This window comes from Myotis daubentonii, chromosome 2 (assembly GCF_963259705.1).
Source record: "Myotis daubentonii chromosome 2, mMyoDau2.1, whole genome shotgun sequence".
In the NCBI taxonomy this organism is placed as follows: domain Eukaryota; kingdom Metazoa; phylum Chordata; class Mammalia; order Chiroptera; family Vespertilionidae; genus Myotis; species Myotis daubentonii.
In genome coordinates, this window is record NC_081841.1 from 149,000,021 (window position 1) to 149,012,678 (window position 12,658).

Genomic DNA, 12,658 nt, shown 5'->3' on the forward strand with positions numbered 1-12,658 from the left:
GCCTGATTCTCCAATCATGGCTGGGGGGCAGGGCAAAGGCGGCCCCAGGGCCGCCATTGCCCTGCCCCCCAGCTCTTAGCTCCCCCCTGGGTTTCTGATCACTGTCAGTGGCAGGGGGCTTCTTCCTGCTTTCCCTTTCGCCTCCCTGCATTGTGCCTACATATGCAAATTAACCACCATCTTGTTGGCAGTTAACTGCCAATCTTAGTTGGCAGTTAACTGCCAATCTTAGTTGGCAGTTAATTTGCATATAGCCCTGATTAGCCAATGAAAAGGGTATCATCGTACGCCAATTACCATTTTTCTCTTTTATTAGTATAGATTTTAAATACTAGAGGCTCAGTGCACGGAATTTGTGCACTTGGGGAGGTGTCCCTCAGCCAGGCGGGCGCCCTCTCGCAGTACGGGAGCCATCGGGAGATGTCCAACTGCCAGCTTAGGCCGGGCCTAAGCTGGCAGTTGGACATTCTTAGCGCTGCTGCAGAGGAGGGAGAGGCTCCCTCCACTGCCACTGCACTCTCCAGCCATGAGCCCGGCTTCTGGATGAGCAGCACTCTCCCTGTGGGAGCACTGATCACCAGGTCCTACATTGAGTTTCTGCCCCCTGGTGGTCAGTACACTTCATAGTGACTGCTCCTTCTGCCATTGGGCCGAAACCGGCTCTCTGACATCGCCCAAAGAGTCCTGGATTGCAAGAGGGTGCAGGCTAGGCCGGGGGACCCCACTGGTGCACCACTGGGGCTGAGGAAGGACACGGGAGTTTGGCCAGCTGGGGAAGGACCACAGGAGGGTTCAAGGGCATGTCTGGCTCATTTCGCTCAGTCCTGACCAGCTAGATTCCAGAAGCAAGCTAATCTATTGGTTGACTGTCTGCCCCCTGGTGGTCAGTGCATGTCATAGTAAGCAGTTGAGCAGCCTTAGCATATCATTAGCATATTATACTTTGATTGATTGAACGGCCAACTGGACGACTGGACACTTAGCATATTAGGCTTTTATTATATAGGATAGGATATGAGATGGGATGGGCAAAAATAGGTCTATAGTTTTGAGTACACAAACCACAGTTTCTTCTTGTATTGTTATTTATTAATTATTGTACTTTTATTTGTAGTACAACTATAAACCTACTTTCTTCAACCCCTGTATTTTAAAATGAGGAAGTATGATACCTCTTGCTTTTTGGTTCTTAAAAGTGACCTTTATTTTTTAGATGCAATAAAAATCCTATCTAATAAAAGAGAAACATGGTAATTGGCATACGACCGCAACCCTTCCCATTGGCTAATCAGTGCGATATGCAAATTATCTGCCAGCCAAGATGGCAGCCGGCAGCCAGGCAGCTTGAAAATAACATGAGGCTTGCTTGCTTCAGTGACGGAGGACTCCAACATTCCCCGCCTGCCTTGCCGGCCTCTGAGCTTCCAGTTTAAGAAACATTGTAACAAATATAGAAGCTAAACAAAACCCCAGAAACCTGCTTTCAGCGAGCAGGGATCTCAGAGCTGGAGTTTTACATTGTTTCGATTATAGAACCGAAACAAATGAGATACCTGCTCTCAGGAGTGGAGGCCTAAGAGCTGGAGCCTCAGAGCTAAAGCTGGCCCAGAATTTAAAAAAAAAAAGAAAAAAAGGAGCGGTTGGGAGCTTCCATCACCTGCCAGCCTGAAAACAGCCCTCAGCCCCTCACCCAGACGGGCTAGGCACCCCAGTGGGGACCCCCACCCTGAAGGGTGTGTGACCAGCTGCAAACAGCAATCATCCCCTCATCCAGGCTGGCCAGGCACCCCAGTGGGGACCCCCACCCTGATCCAGGACACCCTTCAGGGCAAACCAGCCAGCCCCACCCATGCACCAGGCCTCTATCCTACATAGTAAAAGGGTAATATGCCTCCCAGCACCGGGATCAGCGGAGCCGCGAGGCCTCCCAGCACCAGGATCAGGGGAGCCGAGAGGCCTCCCGGCACCGGGATCAGCATGACAGGGGGCAGCACCCAAACTCTCTGATCACCCTGCAGCTCTGTGTGTGACAGGGGGCGGTGCCCCAACTCCCCTATCTGCCCTACTCTGTGCATGACAGGGGGGAGCTCCCCAACCCCCTGATTGACCCTGCTCTGTGCGTGACAGGGTACGGAGCCCCAACCCCCCTGACGGGCCCTGCTCTGTGCATGTCAGGGGGTGGCGCCGCAATCTCCCCATCGACCCTGCCTTGAGTGTGACAGGGGGCGGTGCCCCAACCCCTCAATTGGCCCTACCCTGAGCATGACTGAGGGTGGTATCGCAACCTCCCGATCCGCCCTGCTCTGTGCATGACAGGGGCGGTGCCCCAACTCCCCAATCGGCCCTGCTCTGAGCCCGACCAGGGGCTGCACCTAGGGATTGGGCCTGCCCTCTGCCACCCAGGAGCAGGCCTAAGCCAGCAGGTCATTATCTCCCGAGGGGTCCCAGACTGCGAGAGGGCACAGGCCGGGCTGAGGGACCCCCCCTCCCCACCGAGTGCACAAATTTTTGTGCACTGGGCATCTAGTCCTATATAATAAAGAGCTAATATGCTAATTATACCGAGCAGCAGAATGACTGTCCAGACAACCTTCTGGACGAAGCCGGAGCTGTGAGGGCTGAGCGGCCTGCATGAATTCCGTGCATTGGGCCACTAGTTTAGTTATATTTGTCATGTAACATTTTAAATAGTCATACAAATAATACATATTTCACAGAGATTCAAAATATAACTGTTGATCATATTTTTAACCTATTCTTGTGATCTTCCGTATGTTAGAACTTCTCTATTTCCTGTCTTTACTACACACACACACACACTTACCATGAAATTAGGATAATTCCATTGAATACATATAATAGTTTTTGTTCATTGAAAAATATAATATAATAATTTTGCATACTTTCCCTGAAATACTCAATTATAAACAATGCTGTAATTCCGTTTTTCCAATTGCTTGGTAGTCAATCCTCTGTCTCTCATCCAAATCTTCTGGGTTCTATTCCTCTTACCTTTACTGTTCTCTTTCTACTTCAGCTATACTTCGCTCATGCTTTATTTTTAAAATTTGTACCTTTATTGTTGAAATGTTACAGATGTCCTCCTTTCTCCCCCATGGACCCCTTTTATCCTGCTTGCTTTAATCACCATCTTGAAAAATCTATTTTATCTCCCCGTCTCCTGCATTATGTGATTCAGTATGTAACCAACTGTGTTTTGAAAAATCAAATATACGATTATGTCACTTCCATTCCTAGTGTTTTCAGCAGAATGTCAGTGCTCTCAAGTTAAAAAAAAAATATTATAAATATTATATCTTCAAAATGTCTTATAAGATGAGGTATATCTTGATGTATTTCCTTTCTCCTGCAATGACATTACCTTCTTCATTACTACGCCATGCTTCCATCCTTCATGACTTCGTTTTCAATTCTCTTTCTTTTCCCTGGGATATTTACCCTTCCTCATGTCCTGCCTCCACACATACAGAAACGTAAACTAACTTGACCAATTTCTTCTTTTATTTTTTAGCTTATAATTCACTCCCTCACTATTCTACGCAATTTCAAATCCCTGCTCCTTGCATTGCCATAGCATACTATATTTTGCCTTCAGTTGTCCAAATCGCTTATTTTTTGTTTAAACTTGTTGATGCTAGACTTCATAAAATTACTGTTTATTTATAACTGTCACAGTACCTAGAACATCATTTATGCTAAATTAACATTTTTAATGCTGACTTAAAAACTACAGGGAACTGCTGAAGGTTACAACCAATATAGATATAGTAAATTGAATATAAAAGATGTAAATTCACTATTCATTCTTGACATCTACTTTGCTTCTTTTTTACTATAAAATCTAGAAAATATAACCTATATTTTATATACACTCAGTTAAAATTCTGGATGCAGAATAGATCGCATTAATTAAATGCATTCATGAAATATTTGAAAAGTAGAAAGACAGATACCTTTTTGCTGCTTCAAAATTTCCTGCTAATATGCACAACTGTAGATATATGAGTTTCTCATGGGAACTTACTGTTGGGGACTGTTCTCAGTATTCTCATGTCTGGTTTCTCTCTTCCTGGACCACAAGAGGAAAGTATGGGAGCGAAACAGGAGGGACTGTCTATTTCATGTTCCTTTCTTGAATTGTGGCTATTGCAGATTATTTTTTTGTCTTGAATGTACTAGTTATAAGATAGCTTATTGAATTCCATTCCCTAGAGCCTCAAAGATTGTATAAGAAAGCATATCTTACATTAACAATGTTCCCCTAGAATGCTGAGGGTATTTTCTCTTTTTCCAATATCAATATTGAATGGCACGTAATTGGAGCCAGAAGTGGTTACAGACACTTAAGAAAGGAAATCAACTTGATTATTTGAATGGCTTATCATTGAAGGCAGTTATTCTCTGGTTATTGTTTTACAATGGGACACTAGTCGATCATGGCATGCAATGACAAAATAATTAAATTTTAGTCAGTGGTCATCTAAAATAGTCAATTAGGATAACTCTTTGAAAGACCAAATGAAATGTCAAGTGCCTGCTTCAATAAAATATATTGATAAAATGTGCATAGGCTGTTTCCTTCTCTTTTTATGAGAAACTCTAAAGAAATAAAAGGCAAGAGCAAGATTTTAAATTTGTAGCTCAAAGCACAGAGAACTGGAGATGTTCAATATTCAAACTAATATCTTATTTCCTGTAATTACAGAACTGTTTTTACAAAATATCAGATAAAAGGTCTGATAGTGCAGGTTTTGCTGAATTACTATATGTTTAATTCCTATTCTTGTCTTGGCAAGTATCTAAAATTAGGAAATGTATGGAATAAAGTAGGACTGTGAGAATTTGGCCTGAGATATTATGAATGAATTGGATAACTGTAACTGTAATTATATGATAGACTTATCTGATGGTCTAGTCTTGGCTTATTTAGAAACCATTCAGTGACTAATCCTAGGGTGGTCACCTTATAAGGGAACAATTGACCTCACGTTGTACGTCAGCTATTCCAATTGCCATCACATCCATAAGCAGACAAGTGCAATGTTCTACCTAAAATTAGAAGGCTTACATGCCACAAAGATTGAAGCATTATTTTATCATATAAATGCAAACCTTAGTGATTGTGGCAACTTATTTTGTTTGTTAGAACCATTAAAAAAATATATATTTAAATAAGGCCAAAAATAAGGGTGTACTGAACAGAGGTTCTGACTTCAAAGAACTAAATACCTGCAAGTGGTTTTTAAGTTTCCTCATGAGGTTGACTGAAATCCAGACTCAATCAGCTATTCTTTTTATATTTTAAACAGAGGCCCAGTGCACAAATTCATGCACAGGTGGGGTCCCAAGGGGGGTGGGGGGAGCCAGGACATGATCAGCCCTCCTGGCAGGCAGTGGGACACCCTTGCCCGCCCAGGATCTGGATCCATCCCCCTGACATTCCCGCCAGTTGTCAGAGCCACCTGGCGGCTGTTTTTTTGTTTTGTTTTGTTTTGTCTGTTTTTTTTAACACTTCAACTGTTTATTCCATAATCAGAAATGGATCTATGTTACTGCGGAGGATGAAATCCCACTGTAATGTCCCAGTTATCAACCCAGATGGGTGCACAGGTACAATAGCACATGAATGAGGAAAATCTAACAGGCTGAGGGGTTTAAGAAAAATGTCACCCACATAGTAATTAAATCCAAGTGTTCTAGAAACCAACACCAGGCCGCACAGGCCCCACTTCACAGGACAACCCTAAGGCGCATGGGGTTCTGGGCTCTATGGTGGCTGCGTATCTTTCTGTGTAATTGTCTGTGGGCCAACTGCTCTCTTCTTTCTCACTTAGGGCAAGTAGCATGTGAGGGCAGAGTGCAATGTCCTGGATCACAGAGGGCTGCTGGGAGCTGAGGGGAGTGGCCAGGCCCACAGGGTGAGAGGTGGACACAGATGACACTATCTCACCCAATTGTGGGGCAGGTGGCTGGCCTTCATATGCCTGACCCCACCCAGGCAGGGACAAGGAGGGTGTCCATTCTCCATCCTTCCATCTGTGACACCTGTCACCCTTGCCAGGCCTCCCCCAAAGTAAGTTCAGGTCAATCCCTGAATGTAAAAGGGCATGGGGGGGAGCCTCCACTCCAGTGCCCCCTGATTCCCAGCAACAGAACCTGGTCGACAGGACCTGATCTCAAGACAGTGGCCACAGCTGCAGAATATAGATCTGTTTCAAGAAAAGTTGGGAATGCAGACTTTTGTATGAGCTCCTATTCCAAAAGGTGGCACTTTATTCACATTGTGGCAAAGACACCTTCAAGAGTAACATAAGTGGGTGAAGTCAGGGCCAAACCGGGCCATTTCCTCATCCAATCTCTCTGAAGTGCGTGGACAGAACCAAGTCTCAGCTCTCTCAGGACACTTCGGGGTTTTTTTAAGCCTAAAGGACAGTAGTCTGTCTCCATTCTTGTTCTTTGGGATTTTTTACATGGTCAGATAAAAGGTTACGTACATTGGAACAATCCTCTCAATATACAATATTCCAGTTGCACCCATGTGATGTTAGCATAGCAACAGGGGAACTTGCCCCTCTACAGCTTCAGGACCACATTCTGGATGTTCCGAAAGCTGTAAGCAGCTGCAAAGTGTAGCACAACCTCTTTGTCCCTTTCAAGGGTGACCTCCTGGAAATCTTTATTCCTCAGCGCCCCCACGTCCTCATTGAACAGTTCCTTGGCCATGTACCTGAAGATGTGCGCCAGGTACCCGTCGGAGCTGGCACCCTCATGGAACTTCACCTCCTCCTCCTCCATGTCTCCAAACAGAGTGTTCATGGTGGCATCATTCGTGGCAAGGTCACTTTGCTCCATTATCTGGACAATTTCCCCTGAGGTTAACATGCAGTCAGCATCCCTGACTATGCGAAGCTGTGGGAACATCTCGAAAAGCCTCCAGTTTCTTGCCATTACATGGAGCCATAATGATGGGGAAAATCTTGTCTGGGGACAGGTTCTGCAATCTGGTGTAGTAACCCTGCACCAGAGAGCCCAGATCTGCTGGGGAGACTTGGCTGAATTTAGCAGAAAAATAAGGCAGAGACTGAGGACACATGGACACTGCCAGCACCTTGGGCTGTGAGGTATCACATTTCTTATTAAGGTTCAGAACATGGAAGAAGTCCTTGGGGTTCTGATGAGAAACTTGGACTCCTGAAATATCTTGGCATCAGCCAACTTATGGAATTTTCCCTTCTCTCCATTCTCCTGAGCCGGACTCCGGACGTTGACTCTGACATTCTCTTGGTCATCGGTTTTTATTTTCTTACTACATTCCTGCTGCGTGCAGTGCTCACACTCCATCGGGAGCCGGGTGTGCAGGGGCCAGCATGTGTGACCTGGAGGAAGCATGGGGAGAGCAGTCACCGCTGGTCACCCCTGGCTGGGCTGGCGGCGGCTTTTTTTTTTTTTAAGTATATATTTTATTGATTTTTTACAGAGAGGAAGAGAGAGGGATAGAGAGTCAGAAACATCGATGAGAGAGATGCATTGATCAGCTGCTTCCTGCACACCTCCTACTGGGGATGTGCCCACAACCAAGGTACATGCCCTTGACCGGAATTGAACCTGGGGCCCTTCAGTCCGCAGGCCGATGCGCTATCCACTGAGCTAAACCGGTTAGGGCTGGCGGAGGCTTTTATATCCTTTCTTCCTTGTGGAGCATCTAGGGAGAGGATGCAGCCGCGGTGCCCGAGGCCAAGTTCCAGGAGGTCGGCAGCGCTGTCAGGATTTTGCTGGTGGTGCTGACCTGTTTGTACCTGGCCTGTTCCCTGGAGATTGAACCTGCAGGACTACTGAGGGAGTGAGTGGCTGCCTCCTGGCTGGTGAGCCTCCTGAACCAGTGGGTCAGGACCAGTGCTTCGGCCTGTCATAGCAACTGGTCCACCGGTTGTTCTTGTCATTCTGCCATTTGGTTGCTGGGCTTTTATTATATAGGATAACTGGAATGCAAAAGATGAATAAAATAGAAATTTTTAAAATAGATTATTAGATAAGACCTGCTTCCCTTAATCTTAACTACACCTCACGGAAAAGCCTAAACACTTAATTTAACAAGGTGGTAAAAAATAAATTGAAGACAAAACCAGCATCCTTTAAAAGATTTGCATTGGCTATATTTGCAGGCTATAAAAGATACTAAAGGACAAATGGGATCCTGAACTGACAGAAGCTAAAGGCAACATATATCACCAGAAACTTTACTATAACAATCGGCAGTGATGATTAGTTACCAGAATGGTTTGATACAGTAAGATTTCTAGTTAATTAATGATGGGGTTTCAAAGAGTAAAATAAATAGCCAACCTCTCCAAATCTTATTTGATTTGTACACACACACACACACACACACACACACACACACACACTCTAGAGGCCCAATGCACGAAGATTTGTACAAGAATAGGCCTTCCTTCCCCTGGCTGCGGCACTGGTTTCCCTCTGGCACCCAGGACCTGGGCCTTAGCTCTGGCTACCGCCTCCTGTCTTCACTCCTGGCTGGCTGTCACCATCTTTGTGACATTAATTTGCATATTCCCTCCTTATTGGCTGTGGGTGCTGTCATCTTTGTCGCTAAGTGATGGTCAATTTGCATATTCTGTCTTTATTAGATAGGATATATATGTTTATGTGTATATATATATACATATGTATATATACACACACTTTGAATAATTATAAAGGCAATGTTTGTTAAAATATATTTCATTTTCAAAATTGAACTATCAGCTGTTAAAGTGTGTATACATTTTTGGGGACACTATAATTGTATGTGTATAGATATGAAATAACTCTAAATTACTGCATAAGGTCTAGATATAAGACACTATAATAGAACAAGTAAAACCCCTTCTTCTAACAGGCATGGATTAATTTACAGATGCAGAGGAAGAATAGACCTAGGACTCTTGAAAAAAAGGTTTTATCACAGTGCCACAAGGAAATACTGAAACTCTTCTTTGTAACATTTGCCAAAGGTACTCAAGACCATTTCCGAGGATAGGATACATACTTGCTACTAATTGAACACATGACTGGAGGAAAGAGATAAATCCCCATGTAGAACAATTCCAAAAACGTAGACATTTTGCCTTCAAAGGAGGAAAAAAGCATTCCTCCCCATTCCTTGGCTACACATAGTGACTTCCTTTCAATATTACAGAATTAAAAGGGGGAGAGAAAAGAAGGACCTTTAAGTGGTGAAACTTGACAACACTGTTATCTCAACCAGGTGATCAAGGTCAATATGAACAGTGATAAATTGTCTATTATATGTACCCTTTATATGGTTATTAAAATATGACATTTTAGCTCTCCAATATTTCTCCAAAAAACATATAACACTAGTTTATGAGGAAATTATCAGTAAATTGCAATAGTGGGCTATCCTACAAAAATACCTCACAAGTACTCCTAAACACTTTCAAGGTCACTAACAGTAAGGAAAGTCTGAAAACCTCTCTCAGCCAAGAGGGTGTTAGGGAGACATAACAACTAAATGAGATATGGTATTCTGGATAGGGTACTGGATGGGACTGAAAAATGACATGAAAAAGCTAAGGAAAACTGAAAAATTAAGAGATAAGAATGGAGGTGATAGAATCTCTCTCAATAAAAATAATTCATTCTTGGGCAGCATCCCTATGTGTATCAATAAGGATCTCATAGTATGGATTCAGTGGAGGAGGAAGTACTTCTCAAAAGTGCTCAGAAAAATGACCTTATATGTAGCATCATACCAGAATGTTATTTCTTTTGAAAATAAATATAATATGCCATTATATTGTCTTGGATTTTGAAAAATGAATTTGATAGTAACCGGTTGGAATCAACAAGGATTCATTAGATGTGAAGAATGTAATCTATTGATATTTTTATTTCTCTAACAATGATTTCAAAAACTTTCTCAGGTTAAAAACAAAACACAAAATAAAGTTCATTAATTTTTTTAAAGATCAGTTAATGAATCATTTAAAGTAGACTCTCACTTCAAATTTCATGCTTAATTAATTGCTCTAATTAAAAAAAGTGATAATTCATTAGAAAACTGGGAAGAAAAATAATATTTTTAGTTGTGTCTCTTTAATTCTGTATTATCCTTAAAATGTTTCTGCTAATCAGTATAATATTATCATTTTGTTAATCAGGCTTCTATGTGTTCATATATGAATATATGAATGATCTCTAGTTCATCGTGAAATACTATGTCATAGGGAATTATAAAAATACTAATATATACATATAGTAATTTAAAATTTTATATCACCAAAGCAAAATAAAACTAAGTAACATTTTGCATTAACAATAAAAATATTAACGGAAAATGTTAATTTGCTATACCAATATAATCATTTATTTTATAGTTATATAATTACATATTATAATAATTTATTGATTTGTGAGCAATCATTTCTTATATTTTCTCTGAATCCTTTTTTGTAGCTTCAATTGCATATATATGAGAAAGTAGATTCCTTTTACTTTATTTAACAACTCTGGCAATGTTGAGCATTTCTAAATTATATTAATGCATTTGTTATAATGGGTATATAGTATCTACACTAATAAAAGAGAAAAATGGTAATTGGCGTACGGCGCTACCCTTTTCATTGGCTAATCGGGGCTATATGCAAATTAACTGCCAACTAAGATGGCAGTTAACTGCCAACAAAGATGGCGGCTAATTTGCATATGTAGGCACAATGCAGGGAGGCGAAAGGGAAAGCAGGAAGAAGCCCCCTGCCACTGACAGTGATCGGAAACCCAGGGGGGAGCTAAGAGCCGAGGGGCAGGGCAAAGGCGGCCCTGGGGCCGCCTTTGCCCTGCCTCCCAGCCATGATCAGAGAATCAGGTGCCTTTTCCGCCCTGGCCAGTGATAGCAGGAAGTAGGGGTGGGGCCAGCGATGGGAGCTGGGCATGGTCGAAGCTGGCAGTCCCGGGAGCTAGGGGTCCCTTGCCTGGGCCTAAATCAGAGCCCGCAATCGCGGGGCCGCTGCAGCTGTGGGTCCCCGCTGCCTGGGCCTGATGCCTCAGCCAGAGGTGTTAGGCCTGGGCAGGGGCAGAGCGGGAGATCGCGGGGAGCTGGGGGTCCCCTGCCCAGGCCTGACACCTCTGCCGGAGGCCTCAGGCCTGGTCAAGGGGCCAATCCGGTGATTGGTGATCGGAGGGTGATGAGGGTCAACTCCTCTGGCTGAGGCATCAGGCCTGGGCGGAGGGCTGGGGGTCCCCTTGCCCAGGCCTGAAGCCTGGGTCAGAGGCATCAGGCTTGGGTGGGGGGTGGAGCAAGCGATCAGAGGGAGATGGGGGTCCCCTGTCCAAGCCTGACACCTCTGGTGGAGGCGTCAGGCCTGGGCAAGGGGCCAATCAGGCGATCGGAGGGTGATGGAGGTCTACGCCTCTGGCCGAGGCATCAGGCCTGGGCAAGGGGCAGAGCCAGCAATCGGAGGGGTCTGGGGGTCCCCTGCCCAGGCCTGATGCCTGGGCCAGAGGCATCAGGCCTGGGCTGGGGGCAGAACCAGTGATGGGGGGAAATGAGGGTCCCCTGCCCAGGCCTGACACCTCCGATCCTGCGATTGGACGGTGATGGGGGTCAACGCTTGAGGGCTCCTAGTATGTGAGAGGGGGCAGGCTGGGCTGAGGGACACTCTCCCCCACACACACACACCCAGTGCATGAATTTCGTGCACCGGGCCCCTAGTATTGAATAATATCATGTATGTGATATTCCCTAAATTTAAATGGAGATATTGTGATGAAAACTTTTAGAGTCTACTAACAGCAACTTTTAAATATATCATACGGCAGTGTTAAATATAGTTATCATCTTGAACATTACATAATTTAAGTAAACTTATTGTGTTTGTTTTTTTTTTTGCAATATATGTATGTCAAGTCATTATGCAGGATATCTTAAACTTATACAGTTCTGTATGTCAGTTATGTCTGTACAAACTGAAAGAAAAATGGTTATTTTGAACAACTCAAATATGATAATTCAAGGAAAAGATTTTATGGATTCAAGTTTACTTTCAGTAAATGCCTAAGAGTGGAATTGGTACATTGTATAACTGTAAATTTTAAATATAAGAAACTGACAAATGTTTTCTACTGTAGCTGTACAGTCTTCATTCTGAAAGTTCCAGTTGCAACACATTTTTTCCCACATTTTATTTTATATTTTTAAAAATTTTAATAATTCTGCCCTATGCTTAATAATTTGTTCAGTCTTCTAGGTGTTTAAGTGGATGGAGAGGTAGGGCTTACACAGTCCTTGTTATTTGATCACGGACAAAAGCATTAAGTCTTTCAATTTGACTTATTAAATAATGCACTAGCATTATTTTATTAAAATTAATTTTTAAAATAGCAATCTGAGAACAGGAAATACTATTGTAACCAAAAGAGAAAATAAAATTGCTGAAATTAAATTTGTGTGTGTAGGTAGGTTGTAAACAATCAATATTGCCAAAAGCAGAACTAATTATTTGAAAAATGAATAAAAGGAGAAACAAAATATGGAGGCAAATAAACTTGGAAATCTGATATGAGAATAAATGTAGCTGCAGGAAAAGGATCCATGAATAGCATTAATAATTAAATG

General features: G+C 43.1%; 1 pseudogene; it reads right to left on the minus strand.

The window, feature by feature from the left end:
• Positions 1–6,507: 6,507 nt before the first annotated feature.
• On the minus strand, positions 6,508–7,114 carry LOC132226719 (nuclear prelamin A recognition factor-like; annotated as a pseudogene).
• Between the last annotated feature and the right edge of the window lie 5,544 nt (positions 7,115–12,658).